The 24,533-nt window shown below is 35.1% G+C and overlaps 1 protein-coding gene and 1 long non-coding RNA gene across 8 annotated transcripts in view; one reads left to right on the forward strand and one right to left on the reverse strand.

Annotated features, from left to right (window-relative positions):
* Positions 1 to 24,533, reverse strand: part of SPATA5 (spermatogenesis associated 5) — a 351,116-nt gene that overhangs the window by 149,780 nt on the left and 176,803 nt on the right. The gene's annotated exons all lie outside the window — the stretch shown is intronic.
* Positions 1 to 24,533, forward strand: part of LOC112642754 (uncharacterized) — a 61,561-nt gene that overhangs the window by 381 nt on the left and 36,647 nt on the right. Inside the window, exons 2-4 of one of the 3 annotated variants that reach the window (XR_003125409.3) lie at positions 17,515 to 17,582; positions 19,667 to 19,950; positions 20,880 to 21,575. This is a non-coding gene — a long non-coding RNA (uncharacterized LOC112642754). Of the gene's footprint in view, positions 1 to 17,514; positions 17,583 to 19,666; positions 20,192 to 20,879; positions 21,576 to 24,533 lie in introns of those variants that run through there. The other 2 variants (XR_004806925.2, XR_007403977.1) reach the window with 2 other exon arrangements.

Here is a 24,533-nt window from a genome sequence, read left to right on the forward strand (position 1 = left end):
GTATCTGCTCTAATAACAGTTAATATCATAGCTGTTCTTAATGTTATGAAATTATTAATATTAGGTAGATAATAAACTCTAAAATGGGCATAATAATAATATCTCATGAGGTGTTAGGATACAAATTAAATTAGAAATAGGTAAAACACCAACTCAGTGCCTGAATAAAGGTGATCTATTATTACTAATACTATTCCAGTTCTTCAGAGACGTGGTCTCAATACTCTCTAAAAATCCATCAACTAAATCCATTTCTTGGAAGAGGTGAGCAACAAATTGTCATAACCTAGGGCTTATCCTGTATAAAGGGATGGCTTCCACCAGAAGACCAGAGTTTTAAGCTGCCTCTATGGCAAACTAGAGCTTCGACTTGGCCAAATTCAACTGATGAAATAATTTATATGGCTAGGGACACCTGGGTGGCTCAGTGGTTGAGCATCTGCCTTCAGCTCAGGGTGTGGTCCTGGGGTGCCAAGATCGGGTCCCACATCAGGCTCCCGGCATGGAGCCTGCTTCTCCCTTTGCCCGTGTCTCTGCATCTCTCTCTCTCTCTCTGTTTCTCGTGAGTGAATGAATGAATGAATGAATGAATGAATGAATGAATAAAATCTTTAAAAAATAATTTATATGGCTATGTATAGGAATTTACTATTCTAAACCAAAGAACCAACATTATTGGCTATTTTATAATGGCTTTTCACTGCTTATTTTCATTTTAGAAATGGTTATACTAGAACTTGCTGAATGGAATCATCTCAGTACATAACTGTGGTAAGAAATTCAGCGTTTCATAGAACACATCCAAACTACAGGGCAAATAATTTTTTTAAAAAAATAAGACAATACTTTGCATGGTATTGGGTGTGAAGCATGAAATACTCTTACTTTTCATGTCTGGACTTATTTCCTCAAAGTATGGACAGACATAAAAGGGTAAAAATATTTTTAAAGATCTCACAACTATTTAGGATGCTAAAAACCAGAGAAGTCTGTATGGATACTTACTTTAACACATACAATAGACATATCATTTCTTTCTGCTACAGTATTTGAAATCAGTTTTTTTTTTTTTTAATTTATTTATGATAGTCACAGAGAGAGAGAGAGGCAGAGACACAGGCAGAGGGAGAAGCAGGCTCCATGCACCGGGAGCCCGATGTGGGATTTGATCCTGGGTCTCCAGGATCGCGCCCTGGGCCAAAGGCAGGCGCCAAACCGCTGCGCCACCCAGGGATCCCTGAAATCAGTTTTTAAAAGAAAACTAAATATTTGCTAAAATTAACATCTCTATCTCATATTCTCACATACACTAGCTTCCTCTGACTCAGTTGTGGCTTTTAGTCTTTAAAAAAATCAGGTTGGGTCTACTGGAACTACTGGAAATCAAGCAGTGAACATAAACAAAAAAGAAAAAATGCACTCTCTTTTCAATTTTTTTAAAAACTGCATTAGATTAGAATTCTAAATAGTTTCTGCCAAATGGGTAGAACCATTCTCTTTGGCCTATTGGCAACATGTACATGCTACTACTACAAAAAGTGCCAAGTTTTCATAAGAAAACTACAGAGTGAATATATAGCTTGATATTTTTATTAAGATGCTGAAAATTCACAAGTAGCATAACTAATTTAATATGGGATTGTGATGAAATAGATTTCTATTCAAATTCTAATGCAAGTAAAATTCTATTCAAAATTTAAAATCTGTTTATTTTTCTAAGAAATACAGTATCTGTAAGAAAAATAATAACAATACAGTCATGTACTGTAATAAACAATTTATTGAATGTAATGTGTCAAGCATTTAAATGCTATACTCTTGCATTTAATCCTTGAAAACTTGCACAACATAAAATTTTATTATCATCTTTACTTTTTTTGGAAAAATAATTTGTTCGAATTCATGCGGGTAGTAAATAACAGAGCCAGAATTCAAACTTACATCTGTCCTACTCTAAAGACCATGCTAGTAACTACTCTACTCTTTTTCAAATCTGAGTCTTTTTAAAAATATGGATTCCTAGGCCTGACTCCTTCTAAGAATCTGATTCAGTAAGTCTGCAGCAGGACCAGGAGATCCTTGGTTTTCCAAAGTTCATCTGGTGATTCTAATGTATAGTTAGATTTGGGGAGTACAGAACTAGGTCAGTCAGTTTTTGCCTCCTTTAAATTGTATATATCACAAAACCAAATAAATCTGAGAAATCCATCTCAGATTTCTAGAGTTTCATTCCCACCTGCCTACATTCAGATCAGCATCCATTGACCAAGGCATAGATTTTATTACAAGAAAATTGGTTTAAAGTGGCTTTTGATGGAAAAATTGATGGGAGGGGAGGTTAAGAAAAAAAGCGAACTGGGAATGAACTATCTTGTAATTGGATAGAACTTGTCCAGTCTTAGGGAATATTTTTCTTTTCATTCTTCTGTCACTGAAGAAAAAAGAAAGGAGAACTATTGAGGGAATGGAGCAAATATCTGTGGAAAATTTAATATCAACTACGAAGGAAGGAAAACCAACAGTTTTATACTCCAAGTATAAAAATGCAATTATTTACAGCTGAGAGGTTAAATAGGAACATCTGATGCCAAAGTAGAATAAGGTCCTAGAGGAAATCAGCAAATACTTGAGAGACTACTATGTGCAAGGCATTATATTAAGAACTGAGGGGCACCTGAGTGGCTCAGTGGTTGAGCAACTGCCTTTGGCTCAGCTTGTGTTAGGAAATACTTTGTGTGTGCAGGTTGTGATCCCAGAAGTCCTGTATCAGGCTCCCTTCAGGGAACCTGCTTCTCCCTCTGCCTATGTCTCTGCCTCTCTCTCTGTGTCTCTCATGAATAAATAAATAAAATCTGTTGTTATTGTTTTTTAAAGAACTGAATTATCTATATTCTAGAGAACACCTGACACCATCAGAAAAGGAACAGTGTAATCAAAATCTAAGTATTAGTTCTGGCTGGAAAAAGCCACTGATGCCCTGATGAACTAGGCATTTGAATCTCTACTCTTTTCCAAATCTTATACTAAGAACTATTGGCTTTATTGTCTAGTGTTATTTAAGCTAATGGTTTTAAATTAAAATTTTTTTCCTATAATAAAATTTTAGGGAAATTCACAGTTATAAAAAGTATGTAACTTAAAAGAATGATTTATAATATTTTATGTTTTATAGTTTACAAAGCATTTTCGGTACCTACATTTCTTTTTTTAAAGATTTTATTTATTTATTTGAGAGAGGGTGAGAGAGAGGGAGATCATGAGCAGGAGGGAAGGGCAGAGAAGTAGATTCCCCACTGAGCAGGGAGCCCAATGCAGGGCTTGATTCCAGGATCCTGGGATCATGACCTGGGCTGAAGGCAGACGCTTAAATCAATTGAGCCACAAAGGCACCCCAGTATCTACATTTCAATTAGAAAACAATTAAGCAATTTTACAAAGTAAGCAGAATTGGTATCAATCATAATTTGATGAAGAGGAAAATGAAACTTAGAATGGTTTGGTGGCTTGCTTTAGACTAGAATCTATTAAGTGGCAAATCAAGGACTCAAATTCAGACTTTCTAACCCTGGGTTCACATGCCAGATAGTTTAGCCCTAGATAATACTAACCCAGGCATTAATGAAATATAACTGAAGTACAACCAAACTATTTTCTGTAACAATTAAACTGTATACTTACAATGACAAAAAAACAAATGCATAGGTATTTCACAGATCACGAAAGCTGGAAGAAACTACTAGGTTCTATTCATAAAAGAGCCAGAGAAGCCAAAGCCCTATGTACCAATGGGCCCAAACCACAAGTGAGCTTGGGCAGAACTGGGTTTGGAAACTAAGGGCTCACTTAAAACAGTCACTGGGTCAAAATCTGCTTTTGTACGCAACTTCAAGCTTAGATTGGTTTCTGTATTTTTAAAAGGTTGTAAAAAACAGGAGAAGGAGAAAGAGGGAAAGAAAGATGACAGGGTGGGAGGGGATGCAACAGAGACCATATGTGGCCTGCAGAACCTAAAATATTTACTATCTGGGCCTTTAGAGAAAAAGTTTGCAGACCTTCATTTTAAAGAAAAAGAGAGATACTGAGACCTCAGAACAAAAAGAATACTACCCATAAACACTAGTATATCAGATAAAAGACAATTTAAAAATGTAGTTAAAACTTCTCTATAAAGAAGGAATAAAAAGCAAAATCCTTTTCTTTTTCAAAACACTAAAATGTTTTAGAGTAAACTGTTTTCAGGTTTTAAACAACTGTGTCATCAGGAATTTCTCTGACTGGAGAATCATGGAATTTACAACTTGTCTATAATGTGCAAAAATGTAAGAACCAGAATAGAGAATTCTATTATGAATGCCAAAAATAAAACTTACCTTGCCTACATAGATATATAATCACTTCCTCAAAAAACAAATCAAACTCTGGCCCACACTACGAGTAACATTGGGTATTAGTTGTCGGTAGTGACCCGAGATGACTTCCTACTGCAGTGCCAACCACAATTACTTTTACAGCCAAATGTACCACATATGAACCTTTATAAACATTAAATCTGTCTCCTACCACCATAGTGGCCAAAGTAGCATTTTTTAAAAAATTACTTTAGTTCTAAATTGTATCTGTAAAATAACTAAATCAGTGGTTACACTACTAAGTTCTTTATTAGCTTTCCCTTTCCTTTGGAATCACATGCTCAAAACACCTTATATTCTTTCTGATAAAATTCCCCTGGAAAGAACACTATTTCAAGTTAATGATTTTAACAGAATGCCCAATGCTGTAAGCACTAACTCTTATAGCAGTTACAAGAGGGTGACATTTATTATGTGTGTGTGCACATGTATGGAAAATTGTGTCAAGTTCCATTCCTGATATGGAGATACTAAATAAAGTCCTGCTTAAAGTGTGGTGTGTGAGTTGATGATTTGAAGATTTTACAAAAAACCCCAACATTCAGGTATTCAGGTGAGGAGAAAACCTGTCTATTCCTTCTTCCAGATTGTTAGCATCTGCAGGAAAAACTGCCTATGGTCCTTGTCCATTTAGGTATACTAACTTGGAAACAGTTCCTTGAAAGGTATTTTATTTATTTATTTATATTGGCTTCTCACTGTGCTTTATAATGCTGGGCCCAAGGATGTAGGGGAGATAAAAACCATAAACAGGCCTTGGAAGGCAAACTCACTGGGAGAAGGGAGGATAAAAGTATAATGTTGTCCATTAGGTCCCTTTATTCCATAAACTCAAAAACAGTTCAAACATTTTCACTCATATTTTAATGCAACCAAGTTTCAGAATCTGGAATGGACCATATGCAGCTGTGGGAAGCCTATCAACAGGTATTGATGAAGCACAAGGGCATGTAGAATTAAAAAGAGTATTCTGAATGCTTGCAGCAACATTTTATTCTTACTATTCTTTATTGCAAACATAGTATGTCCGTCATGCCATGGGTTTTAAAGAGGTTGCGATCTAGCATTCTTCATACTGTTTTACAGGAAAATGTGAATTAGAGTAATTAATATACAACTCTATCTACATAAAACAAATGTGGGATTTGCTAAATATTTTTAGAGATGAAACACATAGAAATTTCAAACCCAGATCAAACCCAGAAGTCTGAATGAGTAAGTTCTATTGGAAACAATGTGGTTTCTCCCAAGAAAACAGAAGTCTTACATAATACAGAGATTTCATAATTTATGTTTTAATAAGCAAAATTCCAAAGTAATTCACCATTTGGGGTATTGTGTAAGAATGTGAATGGAGGTACATTTGTTTTTAAATAAAAATTCATTATATTTACTAACAGACATGAAAGAAACCTGGGAATCTGACAGGGATTTATAAAGGTAGTGTAATAAAGAGTAGTTATCCTTAAAAACTAATTTAAGGGTTTTAAATTAGGGTTTAATTCAAGGGTTTGAATGCTTATAAACGAAATTCTATATTTGTTCCTATAGTGTTAATGAAGGTTCAAATAACTACAGAGATGATTAAACAAGATCTGATGACATAAGAACTATCATAGCATGGACAGAAGACATGAATAGACATTTTTCCAAAGAAGACACACAGATGGCCAAGAGACACATGAAAAGATGCTCAACAACACTTATCAGGGAAATGCAAATCAAAACTACAATGAGATATCATCTCACACCTCTCAGAATGGCTAAACACACACACACACACACACACACACACACGAAATAATAGGTGTTGGTGAGAATGTAGAAAAAAGGAACCCTCTCGCACTGTTGGTGGGAATGCAAACTGGTGCAGCCACTCTGGAAAACCATATGGAGGCTCCTCAAAAAAGTTAAAAATAGAGCTACCTTATGACACAGAAATTGCAATAGTAGGTATTTACTCAAATAATACAAAAATACGAATCCAAAGGGATGTACCCTGATGTTTATAGTAGCATTATCAATAATAGCTAAATTATGGAAAGAGCTCAAATGTCCCTTGACTGATGAATGGATAAAGATGGTGTGTGTGTGTGTGTGTGTGTGTGTGTGTGTGTGTAATGGACTATTACTCAGCCACAAAAAGAATGAAATCTTGGTATTTGAAAAGATATGGATGGAGCTGGAGAGTACTATGCTACTCAAAATAAGTCAGAGAAACACTTACTATATGAGTGTTTCTCATATAGTGAAATACTATATGATTTCACTCATATGTGGAATTTAAGAAATGAGAACAAAAGGGTAAAAAAGAGAGAGAAGCAAACTAAGAAACAGACTCTTACCTAGAGAGAACAAACTGATGGTTAACAGACGGGATGGGGGTGGGGGAATGGATTAAATAGGTGATGGGGATTAAGGAGTACACTTGTGATGAGCACTGGGTGTTGTATGGAAGTGTTGAATGATTATATTGTACACCTGAAACTAGTTAACTTTATGCTAACTAACTGGAATTTAAATAAAAACTTAAAAAAGAATGATCATAGTATAGTTGGCCCCTTGCCAACTATAATAGAAAATGATATAAATTAAGAGAACAAATGTTTCAAAAATAACAGCCCAACAAGAACTTTAGGAGACACACCTACATGTTCACTTTAGAATTGAGCAGAAAAGGGTTAAAGTAAAAATTAAGTTTCCATTCCTAAATCAGAGAACCTTTGTTCTTACTACCTATAATACTACCTCTAAATATTTACTACAGAAGCTGAAGGAAATTCATTTAAGAAACTAGGACATTTGCTTTTAAAGAATCCCTGATAAGAGGCTGAGGGGAGGAATGGAAGAAAGTCTCCTTACTTCTTAAAATCACAAGCTCTCTTCTAATTAAAAAGTAATCTTAAAATATTAACAGATGCTAATTTTAAGGTTTATGAAGAAATCATTTACCTAAAATGTAATGAAGTAGTTTTCTCTGCAGCTAATATGAAAGGGGGTTTTGGTTTGTTTTGGTTGTTGTTTTTAATTCCAAAGCTTTTGGGTATGTTTAAAGTTGAATCAAGTTCCCACATAAAATACTGATGCCTCTCATTTTATGCTGGGAGGGCATGTTTTATTTCAACTAGCATCAACATGCTATCATTACAGTAGCTCATTCCTGGATGGGGGAAATGAAAGAGATTTCAGGAAAGCTTAAAGAAGGCATTCCTTTTCCCTCACCTCCCACACGGCTATGGCAGTAAATTCAAATAAGAATTTGGGCCACTGGCTCCCATTCTTTCCCCTGCTACATTTCTGATGATGTAGAGACTGGTTTTTGGGTTTCGGTTGCTGAGACTGAATTATTATATCTTTCATCTGTAGCACACTATCACGAGGTTCCTCTCTTACTTAATATTTCCTTTTAGCCCCAGTATCTGGCCACTGGCCCCTTCCCTCCACCTTCACTGAAGATGAAAAGCTATGTGTTTGGTACAGGGCCTTGTGTGTATATTCATCCTTGAATAATACATATTATTTCATTTGTATGTTTAACTTACATAAATAATATCATGCCATATATCTTGTTGTTAGCCCTTTTCAAGAATCTTTTTTTTTTTTTAAATAATAATCTATCATGGTTTTAAGTTCTCTTTGTGTTGTTGTAGCACTATGAGAGGGAAAAGTAATACATCTAGGAGCTGGCTTGGTATTATCAGCAAAGCCTTCATTCTATTACAAGCCGGTCTGACACTTGGTTGGTATTCTGCTGACCATGAGTCATTTTATAAAACACCAACATCAGAAAAGGCCACTCTGTGTCCATAATGAATCAAGACAAACACAGACCACTTCATAATCATGTTTGAACATAGACAAAATATGAACATTGTCCAAGCCACAAAAACAACCCAAAATTCCCTATCCTGGCTAGTAAGAATGACTGCTACTTCTCTGCCAATTACAGCTTTGCCTCATTCAAAACCAATCCTAGAATTACCTCTGTTTTCTGATAGCATCCAAGCCAAAGCAAAGTCCCACCTTTAACCCTGTACCCATCATCTAATGTTAAGTTCGGCCCTTGTAAGTGCTTCCCAACATCCTCTTGCTGAGATGTCCCACAGTCCTCCACAGTGTGGGTTACCCCTGCCCTACAAGTAATAAACCCAATTTGTTCCACTACAGGTTTGTGTTCCCAAGGGTCTCTGGTTAGAGGGCACTGCCAGCAGTTATTTTACTGCTTCTGACTGCTACAGGTGCCATAGGATGCATCCATCATATCGTACTTAACCATTCCCCTAAAGATAGACACTTTGTCCTCAACTCTACCAAAAACAACTCTGAGGTAAACATCCTGGGTATACTCCATTATAGACTTGAGCTGTGTTTCACTGTAGTATATCCACAGATAAGGGATTACTGAGTGACAAATTATAACCATACTTTTGCCTAAGGATTATGAGATTGCTCTTCAGACCAGTTATATCAGTCTAGATTTCCCCTGGTGGTACTTATGTCCCACCGTCCCAAATCTTCACCTACATTTTGATTTACCTAATCATTTTTTAAAAACTTCCTTCCAGACAGCCCTGGTGGCCCAGTGGTTTAGTGCTACCTTCAGCCCAGGGCATGATCCTGGAGACCTGGGATCGAGTCCCATGTCGAGCTCCCTGCATGGAGCCTGCTTCTCCCTCTGCCTGTGTCTCTGCCTCTCTCTCTCTCTCTCTCTGTGCCTCTCATGAATAAATAAATAAAATCTTAAAAAACAAAACAAAACTTCTTTCCAGTTAGATGGGTGCAAAGTGATATGTTACTATTAATTTAATTGGCATTTCTCTAATTACTTATAAGGTTGAATATCTCTCTTCATATACCTGGTGGTTCAGGAGCCTCCTTCCATGATGTGTTAAGTAATAACCATTGCTTTTATCTGTATATTTCTCTCCCTTTCTTATTCTTGAAATTGCAAGGATTTCTCACAGAGTCCACATGTTTATTTCTTCTCAGCTTTGATGGTGCAAATATCTGCTTCCAATCAGTCACTGTTATGTGAAGTTTGTTTTATCCTAGAAATCACCATACAGAAATTCTGAGTTTTGCCATTGTAAAGCTACCAATTTATCCCTGATAGTTGGTGCTTTTGGAGTAAAGTTCTTCCACAGACCAAGGTCACAGAGATCTCTAACATTTTCTTTTATTGGCTCGACAGTTTTACCTGTCACCTTTAGGTCTTTGTTCTCTCTGGATCTCATATAGTACATGATGTGAGGGAGCGGTCCAAATTTATTTGTTTCATCTAGTGAACAGGTCTTCCTAAGAACTTATTTTTTTTTTTTTCTTCCTAAGAACTTATTAAGAAACACACCTCTTCCCCACTTTGGGTCTATTTCTTTTTTAATTTTTATTTATTTATGATAGTTACACAGAGAGAGAGAGAGAGACAGAGACAGAGACATAGGCAGAGGGAGAAGCAGGCTCCATGCACCGGGAGCCCGACGTGGGATTCGATCCCAGGTCTCCAGGATCGCGCCCTGGGCCAAAGGCAGGTGCTAAACCGCTGCGCCACCCAGGGATCCCACTTTGGGTCTATTTTTGAGGACTCATCTCTTTCATTTGTCTGCTTCTGTGCCAGTTCCAAACTATTTTCATTATTATGAATTAAAATCTGGTCAAAATACAATTCTTCTTCCATATATATTTCAAAATAGACTTAACTATTTGTGGATTTGTATTCTTTATCACAGTCAGTTTGACCCCTGCCCCCACCCATCCGAATCCTATTAAAATTTTTATTGGAATTGCATTTGGTGAGAATTGACATCTTTGTTTTATATGCCCCACCAGTGAGTCTGTTATAGTTCCTCATTTATTCAAGGCTTCATTTATGTCCTTCAGTAAATTTTTACAATTTGTTTTATAAAGTTGTTACGCATTTTTTAGGTTAATGTCTAAATGCATTACAATTTTTATAACTACTGTGAACTTTGGACTGTAGTTACTGCTAGTGTGGAAAAACAAAACTATTGATTTCTGAAAGTATGTAAGTTATTTCTGCAAGTTCTAATGCTTTGTCTATGTAGACATTATATAATCTCTAAATAAAGACTTATTTTTTCCCTTTTCCCCCTCTCTTCTCTATCTTTATTTCACTTTTTTTTTTTTTTTTTTTTTTGCTTTTTGGATTAGCCAGATCTATATGAAAAATATTACTAGGGGCACCAGGGTGGCTCAGTCAGTTACACATCTGCCTTTGGCTCAGGTATGGTCCCAAGGTCCTGGGATCCAATCCTGCATCAGGCCTGCTTCTCTCACTCCCTCTGCATTTCTCCTTGCTTGTTCATAGCTCTCTCTGTCAAATAAATAAATAAACTCTTAAAAAAAAAAAGTTGTCTAGCTTTGTCAAAAACTTGTTTAAAGTTCAAAGATTTAGTTTTGATGTTTGGTACAGGTTTTAGTATTTAACCTTTATCAATTATAATTTCTTTCCATTCCTAGTTTCCTAGAGTTAGGACTATCAGTTGTAAATTAGAGTTAAATTTTATCAAATACTTTGAAAATCTTCTTTTAGGTAATTATATAAGTTTTTGTCTATTATATATTTTCACTATTACTATTATTCTAGTTTCATTGATTAATCTATTAATCTAGTTTCATTGATTTCTCTTATGTTAAACCATCTTTGCTGTCCAGAGATAATTACATTTTTTAAAAAAATCTGTTGGATTTAGTTAGCTAACATTTCATTTAGAATTCCCACACTTGGGGATCCCTGGGTGGCGCAGCGGTTTGGTGCCTGCCTTTGGCCCACGGCGCGATCCTGGAGACCCGGGATCGAATCCCACGTCGGGCTCCCGGTGCATGAAGCCTGCTTCTCCCTCTGCCTATGTCTCTGCCTCTCTCTCTCTCTCTCTCTCTGTGTGTGTGTGTGACTATCATAAATAAATAAAAATTAAAAAAAATTTAGAATTCCCACACTTACTACTGTAAAAGACTGACTTAAAATTCTTTTCTGTTGTACTATCCTTTTGGAATTAAAGTTATTCAAGTCTTGCAAAATTAGCCAGAAAGCATTCCCTCACCTCAACTTTTTTCTTTTTCTTTCTTTGATTATTTCCTAGAGAGAGGAGCTTTATCTCCTGAAAATTTAGTAGAAGCATCTTGTGGGATGCCTGGGTGGCTCAGTGGTTGAGCGTCTGCCTTTGGCGCAGGGCCTGATCCTGGGGTCCAGGGATAGAGCCCTGCATGGGGCTCCCTGTGGGTAGCCTGCTTCTCCCTCTGCCTGTGTCTCTGCCTCTCTCTGTGTGTCTCTCATGAATAAATGAATAAAATCTTTTAAAAAAAAAAAGTATCTTGCGTAAGTTATTCAACTTGGGGAAGTGCATCTGTCTGTTCAAGTGTTTATTTCAGGTGTAAAATTTAGGGAGAGCTTTGATTATCATTTCTATTTCTTTGACAAATATTTTATTAAGCTTTCTATCTTAAAAAATAATTTGCTTTCTGTTTTCAGCAGTCTCATACAAGGAAATTAGTCACAAAGAAGTTTTTGACAACTGACATTCTGAATACAAATGAGATTCCTAAGAACTGGTACTTAGACTTCGTACCCTAGGCCCAAAGTGCCCCTAAAAAAAGGAGCTGTCTAGCAAAAAGCTCTGTTCTTACTCTATAAAAAATTATTTGTCCATATATAGATAGCAGCTTGAAAAATGTGGACTTACAGGACATCTTAATAGGAAAAATCTTCTGAGTATTTATACATCAAAAATAAGAAGTAGTATTTAGTATTTAGTAGTTTTCAGCAGTAAGGGACCTAAATAGTAAATTCAACAGCAGAAAATTTGCTTAAGACCCCATAAAGTAAGTGAAAAATTTTTGTGTCTGAACCTGATTTTTTAATCTATTTCATTTTGATGGTTTACATCAATGCTCTTCTTTTAACTAGTAGATTACAGGCATATAAAGAAATGGGCTCAGGTATAGATTAAAGAGGAAATATTTCACAAAAAATGTGAAAAGTTATTAGGGATATACTTGACAGCTAAGTTTAAGATTTCTGAATAGTGAAGACTAATGAAAGTCTGTAGAGTTAGCTAATTATATTGCAACTATGAAATTGAAATGATGGAACCTTTTCTCATGGTTTCAACTACTACATTATTCAATATAGCTTGTGTATGCTATCCCATAAGGCCATAACAGGATTTTTATAAACTGTTAGGATGAATGCTGACGTGCATCTTACTTTGTTTATCACTCAACTCTGGCCAAAAGGCACTAATTAGAGTAGTTCTGCTACACAATGTTTATATACTAATTATCCTACTTCCTAAACCAAATGTTCCAAGAACTACTAAGAATGCATGGCAAAAAGCCACTGGTTGCAGCATCAAGTATGCTGTTTTACAAACAAAAAGAACAATAGACTCCAAAAGAAAAGAAATAATAGAAAAATTAACATATGATATAAAGTGTGGTGAACAAGACAACTGTATTTTCCTAAAGATGTGGTGAGTGTTATTATGTCAAATAGCATAATAATTTTAGTAAGTACGGAGACTTCCAAAATAAAAATTTAGCAACAAAATTTAACAAAAGAAAATATAAATTTAGAAACTAAAATATTACATGCAGTAAAGGTACATACACACAAATATGTTTTATATTCAAGGCATATTTATGGGAAATATTAGGAAAAAGGAAAAAATTTCAAAGAAAAACACAAATTAGTATTGCAAAGCCCTATTTTTGTACTTTAAATATTTACTGAGTGCCTTCTATGGGCAAGACACTATGATTCCAAAGATGAGCAAAATGTGTTTCTTGCCTTCAAAGAGTTTGTAGTCTGATGGGGAAGGTGTTCAATTAACCAAGAATAAATACAGTATAAAAAAATTTATAAAGTGTTGGGAGATAGTAGCCTATAGAACATGTTACCCAGTCTAGGATTTTATCTTGTGTGTGTTCATGTGTATAAACAAATAAATGAATTTTAGAAGTAGGAAGAACTTTCTGGAACTCTCCTATCTTATCTGTCTTCTCCCTCTGGCTGTTTTTGTTTTACACTGTCTGCTACTGTAGTATTTACTCTTCTGGCTATTCCTATCATCTTGCCTTCTTTTTCTGTCCCTCATGTCTTATTAATTTACCTTACCTTTTTAAATTTCCCTACTTGGCTGTGATGCAGAACTACGTACATTTAAGTACTTTTTATTGTTAAAAAAATGTGTCCTAATAAAAACAATGTTAATGTTGAAAATATTTATATGGCAGCCCTGGTGCCGCAGCGGTTTAGCGCCGCCTGCAGCCTGGGGTGTGATCCTGGAGACCTGGGATCGAGTCCCGCATCGGGCTCCCTGCATGGAGCCTGCTTCTCCCTCTGCCTGTGTCTCTGCCTCTCTCTCTCTCTGTGTCTCTCATGAATAAATAAATAAAATCTTTAAAAAAAAAAAAAAAAAGAAAATATAATAATAGGCTTAGTATGTGTTAGGTTGTTCTAAGCACTTTAACATACATTAACTCACTAAATTTTCACAAAAATCTGATACAGTAGACATTACTTTTATGTTACAAATGTGGAAACTGAGGCACAAAGAGGTTAAGTAAATTTTCTCTGGTTGAATAGTTATTAGAGTGCCCAGCTAGAATATTATCCCTGCCACTGTGGTTGAAGCCATACTGGTTAAATGAAAACAATAGTTAATATTCACTGAGTAATTTACCAGTTCTAGTCATTCTAATCATTCCACAAATACGATCTCATTTAATCTTCACAATGGCTCTGTTAAATAGGTACAATAAACCCATTTTAAAGTTAAAGAAACTAAAGCAGAATCAGTTGCCCAAGTCATATAACTAATAATAATTTTTAAACGTGAGAAAAAAATTTAAGAAAATTGAATTTTTAAAAGAGAAGAAAAATCAAAATCTAAATTATCTTTATTTTCACATGAGGCCATATTCTCTTGGTCAAGACTTTGAAAAAAAAAACATAGTTCTGTGCTTCAAGCTAATAATTCTGACTCATTTCAATGTCATTAATCAGAAGTGTTTGCTGGTTCTTCAGCTAAGAAGGAATAAACAGACTTTGCCTTGTCATTTTTCCAATGTGCTCAGTAATTCAGCGAATCATCTTCCTTTCAACTGACATAAACCCAAAGTCCATTTTTATTTTATCTTCTAAATATTACCACAAGAAATTCAGGTTATAGCACATCAAAAAGAGATACAGAATCATATTATCAATTAGTTAGATGGAATCTGACAATCAGGAGACAAAATCAACCCTCTCTGTCTCCATGTTATCAACATGTACACACATCTCACGAATATATCTTAAAGTAAACTTTTGTAATGATCTCCTTATATGCAGACAATATTAGTTTAGGTATATAAAAACAAACCAAGGCATACTGATTTATCTGTGCTACTATAAAATTATAAGTGTAACAAACTCCTCCAAAAAATAATTCAAAATCTAGTTCCTTGAATTCAGGAGAAGTAAATGTCTCTCCAATGACGAGGGAAGCCCTCTTAGAGTACTAGAAGACTTAGTTCAAAAGCACATAAAAATTCAGATTAGGAAAAGGGGGTAATTAGGGCCTGCAGCTTTGTTTAGGGTTATTAGTGCCAAGGACAGCAGTCAAAGAGCACATGCAATCAGTCCTTGCACATTATAATTAGATGATGGGAAGGACAGAGCTCTACATCACTACTAAAAATACTACAATCATCATAAGTGAGAAAATGAACCCATTAGCTTTCCCTACCAAATTATTTTTCCAGCTCTGTTACTTAAGCTGTGCAACCAAAAGCTTTTCTAAGCATTCTCGAGAGCAACTGTTTAGGGTGAATATTTTAAATTTGTGCCTACATACTGTTTCAACTCTGCACAAAGACCTAGGGATACATTTGTAGCCAAATCACATGACCTAAAAAAAGTATGAAACTGGATATGATTACATATGTTAGATTTGTGCTGGTAAATATTAAAGCAGAACTGTTTGCTCTGCAGTGTACCTCTGATTTCTGGGAAGAAAATAGAAAAACACCATGGAATGAACATAATCCAAACTTAGTTCTTAAAATTTCAACTTGGTCTTTGCTGCTTGCTTTTGGGCTATTCTTTTATGAGCCCATTTTCCCTTGCCTCAGTGGCTAATCCAAATCCTTTCTATTTGCCTCAAGGTTTCAAAGAAGTCTCCCATCCTTCAAAGTTGATTGAGGGTATCAAGTGTTAACTCTTTCATCAGTGTTGTTCATGGCCTCAAAATTCCTCGTTTTTTAGACCTATTATTCTATATTAGAGGAAAAGCTGACTTGCCCTCACTCTCTTCTTTCTCATCATTCCCAACCCCCATCCCCCTGTATCAGGCTAGTAACTTATAAAAAAGCACTGTTAATTCTACTACCTTCAACACTGCAAGACGATATGTTCTCAACTATGCTTCTCTTACCTCTCATTTTTCAATGCAACAAACACGTTTAAGAACTATTTAAACTGAGACACCAATAACTAAGATGGCGTCCTTAAATAACCCAGAGACCATCCTCCCTTTTGTCCTCAAACACATACTTATTATCTTCCAAAAATCTCTTAGTTTTCATTTCATATGAGATCACTATCTCCATCTAGTGATAATTCACTGAGAGAGTACATAGCCCAATTCAGGTTGTGTCCTCATATAATTCTTCCTCCTTATTCCAGTTTAGAGCAATCTCTCTCCTTTCCCTGTTCCAATCATCTGGCACTAACCAGAAACCACACTATACTGGCAGTTATTGTTTCTGTATCTATTTTATATTGCATATCACATATCATACATATCTATTTCTTTAAGAGGAAAAGAGTTAAGCCTTACAGTCAGAAAAAACATGGATCTAGTCTAGACTCTACCTGTTCAGGATTATATGACCTTAGACAAAGTCACTAATCCTCCCTGGCTCATACAGGGTTATTGTGGGGATTAATAATTTAAAATACAGGCATAGTATAAGTCAGTATTAAATATAAATTTTCTTCCTCATTAAAATAAAAAATAGCATGTGAATATAGAAGTGAGAATTTATTAAACCCATACTTCTGAGTTCCTCACTTTGTTTTCATTATATAAGCAAGAATTGAAAGCAAAAATGAAAATGTCACCTTTTAAGGAGTCATTCAAGAAAGGTAAGAGATGTTCATATGAGCTTTCACTTACTGTACTCTAACAAGAAGTTATTATTTTGTCCTCTTCCCTTCTCCACTGAAAGTGCAACCCTCTGAAAATGATATAAGCTGACAAGAGAGTTTCTATCTCACCATGGCAGATTTAATACTGCAGTTGTTATACCCATCAGATTGTTACTGCGTTATCATTATCCAAGTAGACGTTTACCAACTGAGGACAGGCACTATTTAACCAGGTTTACCGCTAATGGATGTACTTAACTGCAAGCATGCATTTCTCTTAAACAAATCATGTCACAAGATAAGACTCTAAACATGATAACCAGAGCCAAAATGAAATCCCATCACCTACAATTAGCTTCAACTATTCATATGAAGAACAGAGCACATTATGGAAATATCAATTTTTTCCTTTTCCATAGACATAAATTAATAATATTTATATATTTTTATATATGCAAAAGGAATCTTTGGCTTTCTCCCTTAAAATTATAGAAAGGAACTTAGAAAATGACACAATGCTTATTACATTTTGAATGAATTCTATTTTAATACATACCCCAAATATTCTATGTATAATTATCCTCCATTTCAAGTAGTCAATTAATAATCCTTTATGATCTTTATCTTTTTATAAATAAGCTTCACTTATTTATAAAATGGGAAAATGGGAACTACTCTGTCTCTTATGCTAGTAGAATTAATGACTGTGGTTTACCATTAACATACCAGGTTTCAAAATTTAACTTTATTCTTATTTTGCAAAACTACCCTAGGTTTTGAAAGGTAACTTCTTATTACCTTATTTGGATAAATTATTTTCAATACTAGCAATCCTATCTTGCAAACATTTTTAGTTGGACATTACATCATTTACTGTATCATTGAAATAAAAATTAAAATGTAAACAATCAGTTGAGATTTGCTTTCTCATTCTCCCTTTATCTGTTTTTACAGTTAAGAAGACTCTTCATGGACCTCTGAAATTATCTGTCTCTTCATTAATGAACTGCTTAAGAGAGAACGTAAGTTTAGATTTTTTAAAAACATAAAGCTTAATAGTTTGTAATGTAATTGCAGCCACATCTTATCTCCAAATATCTTACCCTCAAGATCTTCTAAGTTTAAAAACAAAGGAAGAATCTGTAGAGATGACTTATGCACATTAGTGAACATTACAAATGAAATTCCAAAGTAAACAGCCATCTGGGAAAATATCTCCAAGAAAAGATTAATAACCTAGCTATATAAAGAATTTAAACAAATTATAAAGAAAAATATCAAGGTTTCAATAGCTTAATGAGTAAGGAAACAAAAAGGATATTTATTTTTGAATTTTCTCAGAAGAAAATCAAATGATTAATAAAAGTATAGAAAAAAAATTGAGTTACTTTCACTAATCAAACAATTCAAATTTAAGAGATAGCCCCAGAGTTAAATCTATGAAGACAGAAAGGCTAAAAAGGATAGGGAAAAAAGCTATTACTATCTCTGCCTTTTTACCCCATACCGAGGGGAAAATAACTTGTTCAAGGTCACAGAGTAAATGAATGGCAGACCTAGACTCAAATATAGTTGAGTGTGAATTGAAAACTCTTACTATTATAGTATATTTCTTCTTATAAAAAGTGCAAGGAGCAAGATAAATAGCATCCACATATTGTAATTTGAAATTAGTGTTAGGGGCAGCCCTGGTGGCTCAGCGGTTTAGCACTGCCTTCAGCCCAGGGCCTGATTCTGGAGACCCAGGATCAAGTCCCACATCGGGCTCCCTGCATGGATCCTGCTTCTCCCTCTGCCTGTGTCTCTGCCTCTGTCTCTCTCTCTCTGTGTCTCTCATGAATATATAAATAAAATCTTAAAAAAAAAAAAGAAATTAGGGTTAGACTATGAGCAAATGTAGTTAGGTAAGGCTAAGAGAAGTAACATGTGTAGCCATAGTACCACTAAATTTATGAAATTTGGAAGTTTCAAGGAACTGAAAAATATTAGCCTCTCTTCTTGACTAGATGAGGAAATTGCGCTGGTTTATTGTAAATACTGAATCTTGAAAATTAAGATAACTATTTGACTTTATGTATTCAAATATGTCCCTTAACCACTGAGGGTCTCATATCAAATCCACAACTTAATAAGTTGGACTAGATGATATCTAAATTCTCTTGTGGTTTCAAGTTTTCCTGTTCTGAAAATACATATTTGTCAAATGAAAAAATCAGCGCTACTGCTCAACTGGACAAAAGAACACAAGTCTAGATAGAAACAGAAGCGAAAAGTATGAAGCCAAAAGATATCAGACACGGGGAAATACTTATTATACTTGGGAATAGAATAGTGTGCAGAAATTACTAAATATTTAAGCCAGTTGTTCAGTCTTCCATTGTCAAAAGTTTATAGCTTACTAAATTAGATATTTTTCCCCCAGAACGAACAGCTCTCAAATTTAATCTTAGAAATATATGAAAAATTAAGATTACCTTTGGGAAAAAAAAATCACTGTATAGTCAACTCTGGTAGAATACTTCAATTAAAAAAGGCAAGTGATAATTATTTTCAGAATAGAAAACAGTGAGAAATCATTTGAATTCCATTGACATCAAAAGGTCAGAAAAGTAAAATAATAAAAAGGCCGTTCTGGTATTTTTTTACACAGAAGTAGTCTTATTTTTGAAAATTCTACTAAATAGTGCAATATAAATTTATTAATAGAAATAATATGAGAAGTATATATATACTGATACAGTGATTGAAGAATAGCAATAATTAGTTTTTCTAATGGAATAATTTGTATCAACATCTTTGCCTTTCCTAATGGAAATATTATCACTCTGGACAATTTATTAGAAAATAGCATTTAACCATGTAATCTCATAAATTATTTTTTAACAACTTTATTGAGAAGTAATTTATATATCATAAGATTCACCAAATTTAAGTCTACAATCCAATGATTTCTAATAAATTTACATCATGCAACCATTACCATAATCTAGTTTTGGAACATTTTTGTTGCTCCCAAAAGTTGCCTTATGCCTGTTTATAGTTAATCCCCTAAGTATCTTGCAATTCCAGCCCCAAGCAACTACTGATCTAATTTTCATCTCCACAGATTTCCCTTATCTGGACATTTCATATAAATGGAATCATATAATTTGTTACTTTTACACTAAGAAGATTTTTCTATGGCCCAAAGTACTTTTTTATAGGACTCTCAGAATAAAATTCACCTAACGTCAACCAAAGATGAAAATCTGAGATGTTTATCAGAAATTGTCATCATCCATAGATTGAATGAAAAGGAAAAATTTTGATTTCTCAGAGATACTAAAAGAACCTTCAAACTTCACATTCTTATTGCCATTAAAAACACACGCAGAATTACAGAATCATTAAGTAAGTAGAAGTTCCATTTGTTATTTGCTTCAGTATTATATCAAGGAGAAAGAAAACTAGACTAGGAATCAGGACACTTAGAATATTTTTTTCATACTAAGTGATTCTTAGTCATGATACCTCAAGTGTTGCCTATTATGAAAATAAATCAGAAGTGCTCAGAAAATTCTCAAAGGCAAATAAACTAACCAAAGTAATGAAATGTTGGCCTAGAGGCCTCAGCAGATATCCAAAAGCTTTAAACAACTCAATAAATTTTTATCAAATATTTACCATACAAAACTACATTTTTTTCCCCTAGGCACAATGGGGTACATAATAGAAATACAGTAAGGTAATGTTTTACCCTTCAAGTGTTTAAATTTCTACTGGGAAAGATAAATTACACACATGAAATAATTTGCAAAGAACTCAAGATAGAAAACAAGTGACAAAATGTGAAGTCAGATTTGGGACTGAAAGAGATCAAGGTGGGGAAAAATACTGTGGGCTAGAAAGATCACTAGAGAACACAGAGGGAGCTGACCTTAGGGTGACTCTTGGAAGTGGCTCAGAATTACATAGGGGCCCAAAGAGAGTGGTTTTCTAAATAAGAAGAATATTATGGTCAATTTGCACAGAGAAAGAAGAAAGTTATTTCAATCATAAGGAAACAAACCCAATTAGAACAGTCATTATGAATGGACTATAATATTTGGCTGAAAATAAGAGGATAAGAAAGTGGGTATAAGTGTCAAACTTCAACTTTCTCCTCTGATTACTCTTCTGGAAACAGTAGACTTTGGAAGTACTGGATAAGGTTTAGAAAGGAGGAATTATAATAAGTGTGCCTGAACACCCAGTAACTTAAACTCTTTACTTTCGTATAAAACAAGATATGAGTCTCTATCCTCTCTTCCTCTATTAAAACTCAGACATTTCCTTTCAAGGGTTGCATAATAGAGGGCAGTCCATTAGATGAATCAGTTCCAGGAGTTGGCATTGGCAAACAGGAACAGCTCTCCCTTTCCTCGGGGACTGTGAAGCCCAGCCAGGACTTCCAGTCCATCTAAGTCTACAAAATACATGTTAACAGGTCATGAGTGGGGTACTACCTCTATATACATTTGAAGAAATGAAAGGAAATGAACAATGAGGTTTTACTACGTACCAGACTCTGCTAAATACAGAAATAATAAACATGACCTCATTTGATATTCTGAACCTATGGAGTAGGTAAGTATTGTTCCCATTTTAAAGATAAAGAATCTGAGTCATATTGTTTAAACGTGGATTTGGTGCTAACAAGTGACTGAGCTAAGCTTCAAAGTCAGGCCAGTCTGATTCCAAAGCCTATGTTCTTTCCACTTAACTACTTTGTGTCTACAGAGTATGCTTATCGAAAACCTTTTCTGTGGCACCTGGGTGGCTCAGTTGGTTAAGTGTTTGCCTTTAGCTCAGGTTATGATCCCAGGGTCCTAGGATTGAGCTCTGCATTAGGCTCCCTGCTTATCAGGGAGTCTGCTTCTGCCCTTCCCCCCAGCCCCCCACTCAAGCTCTCTTTCTTATGCTCGCTTTCTCTATCTCAAAGAAATAAAATGTTTTTTTAAAAATAAAACCTTTTCAAATAATAATTTTAATAGTTGCCAGTTTTTATTTTTTTTAAGATTTTTATTTATTTATTCATGAGAGACACAGGGAGAGAAAGAGAGAGAGAGAGAGAGAGAGGCAGAGACACAGGCAGAGGGAGAAGCAGGCTCCATGTAGGGAGCCCGACATGGGACTCAATCCAGGATCTCCAGGATCATGCCCTGGGATGAAGGTGGTGCTAAACCTCTGAGCCACCTAGGCTGCCCCTAGCTGCCAATTTTTAATACCAAAATGTTCTAGGTTCTTTTCTGTGTACTGAATAAGTATTATTATTAATCTGTATTAAAAGCCTGGAAGAAAAAAAAAAGCCTGGAAGAGAGTAATTATATCCCTGTTTTACAGGTGATTAAACTATGACCTAGAGAGGCCTCGAGAGGCCAAGTTAAAAGAGCTAAGTGGCAGAGCTGGCTTCAAATTCAGGTGTGCTTGATGTCAACCCATCCCCCTTCATACTATGCCATACCTTCTTATTTGTTATGCATTTAAAAAAAAGAAATATTGTTATTTATACATGGGTATATGTACCCATGAACTTCCTTATATGTTTCTTTGTATTTTCTGTTTATCTGAGAACGATAAATTCTGAAATACCGGGACGCATGGGTAGCTCAGTTGTTGAGCATCTGCCTTTGACTCAGGTCATGATCCTGGGATCCTGAGATTGAGTTCTGCATCCAGACCCCTGCAGGGAGCCTTATCCTCCCTCTGCCTATGCCTCTGCTTCTCTATCTCTCATGAATAAACAAATTGTGAAACATCCACAAACTGGATGTAAAAAGTATTTTTATTTTTTAATTTAATTTTACTTTTTTTAAGTAAAAAGTATTGATGTAAGTTCTAAGATTCTTCTTTCTTTACCCTCTAATATAGATACTGATAAAATAAATCCAATGGACACTATTAATCTGTCCTTTTAAAACTGACACCATCAATATCCACTTCTAACATACCCACATTTTTAATAATATTTCTGATGGGTGGTCTGCTATAATTAATAGTTCCTATGATGAAGAGAAAAGCTGCTTATCCACAACTTACAAATGGTTCTGATATATGGAGTTAACCGAATCTGTTTACAAGTACCATTTCCATGTGGCAGATTTTTCATGTATTTGAAGATAGTGTTCAGGTTTACAAATCTTTATCATAAATTAAACTTCTCAAAATACATCAGTTACTCTTCCTGTAACTGATGCAAGTCAAGTATCTTGCCCCTCTGGAGTAAGAGTAAGGATGCTGTTGTCTCTTCTAGAAGACAGCCCTCTGAAAAAACTGAAGCTCCCTCTCACACTCTCCTTCAGAATCTTTGGCTCAACTTCCTCATTAATCAGGGATTCAGTCTGTAGACCCTTGCCCCTCCTTCCCACCCAAATCCCGGTTACTCTCCTTTGAATTTACTCTGGCTTGTCTGGGTTTCTCTTAAAATGTGATAATTTAAATGTACACCAACCAACATGCAATACAGTGAGACCTTTTTTTCTTTTTACATTAGCAATGTCACTCATATACATCCTTCTCTTGTTTTTAGTTTAGCTTCTTGTCTTAAATTCCTTTCCTAAAGAAACACTATAACCCTTCACCCTCGCCTTTAGTTTCTGCCTCTTCTAATGCAGTCTGAACACTGATTAATCTTCCTAAAACCTCATTATATATCTTTCTTCTACTCAGAAATTATGTATCTCAGTTGCTTACACTAAAGTCTGAACTCCTCCTAGGTGCTGATTTTAACTTACTTGCTCAGCTTTATCAGCCACTGATATATTTTATCTATTCGTTTACTTATTTATTTTTAAGGGGTAAGGGAAGGATAGAGGGAGAGAGAGACTCTTAAGCAGGCTCTTAAGCATGCTGAGCTTGATGTCACAAACCTGAGATCATGACCGAGCAGAAATCAACGTTGGATGCTTAACTGACAGAGCCACCCAGGTGCCCCCTGATCTATTTATAATTCTGAACCATGCAATTAGAATATTGACAATTCTCCAAATATATCTCTTGCTTTCATGTCTTTGTCCCTTGCCTAGTGTTAGTTCCATATGGAATGCCTACCAATCCTCTCTTCTGTGTCCTGAAATATCATCCTTTTCCCTAAGACTTAATTCTTATCTCTTAGTCATCCCTGCTGAGAGCAGTCTGTCCTATCTGGATGTTCTTGACCCTCTTTTTAGAAGACTATTTCTTGCTTCTTGTCTTCAATTTAGTTGTGTCTTAAATATTCTATTAGGCTCTAATATTGAAGCTAGAGAATATATCCTACTAAGTTAATACTGTGTGTGGTAAATACAAACTTTGTCGTTGGCATATGATATAAATCTCCATCTGATCAATTGTTTCAACAAATATTTAGTATTCATCTGATATATACCAGACATTTTGCTAAGTTTTTGGGATATGAATCTGAAGAAATGTGGTCCTTACCTTTGATGAGCATGCAATACAATGAGAGCTGAAGTATTTAAAACAAACAAACAAACAAACAAACACTCTTTCATGCACAGAAGCAGCCCAAATCTCTGCTTGAGTGGTTAGGAGACCTGATCCTTAAACGACGGGTAGGAATTTAGCAAACAAATAGCTCAGCAAATTATTGTTCACAGTGATATGATGGAGGTGATGAAATCTATTCTCAGAGATTAGAGAATTTGTAGGAATAAGAAATATTACAGAAGATACTGCATAATGAGAGGATATCACAGAATACTACCAAAGGAAGCCAGGTGCTTGGAAAGGGCAGTGTTTACATTAGTAGTATTAGGTGATTAGCAGTTAGGGATGAGCTGATGTAAAGGTGATAATGCAAGAAGCTGGCCACAGTAATTTGTGTTGTCTGTGTTTTCAGGAAGAGGTGTGTCTTTATTTCGCCTGCAGTAAAACTGATGACTACGGGCAAGTCTGTACTCCACCCAAAGTGAATCATTTTTTTTAAGGATGTAACTGAATGTTGTGTTTTAGAA

The sequence above is a fragment of the Canis lupus genome, chromosome 19 (genome assembly GCF_003254725.2).
Source record: "Canis lupus dingo isolate Sandy chromosome 19, ASM325472v2, whole genome shotgun sequence".
In the NCBI taxonomy this organism is placed as follows: Eukaryota; Metazoa; Chordata; class Mammalia; order Carnivora; family Canidae; genus Canis; species Canis lupus.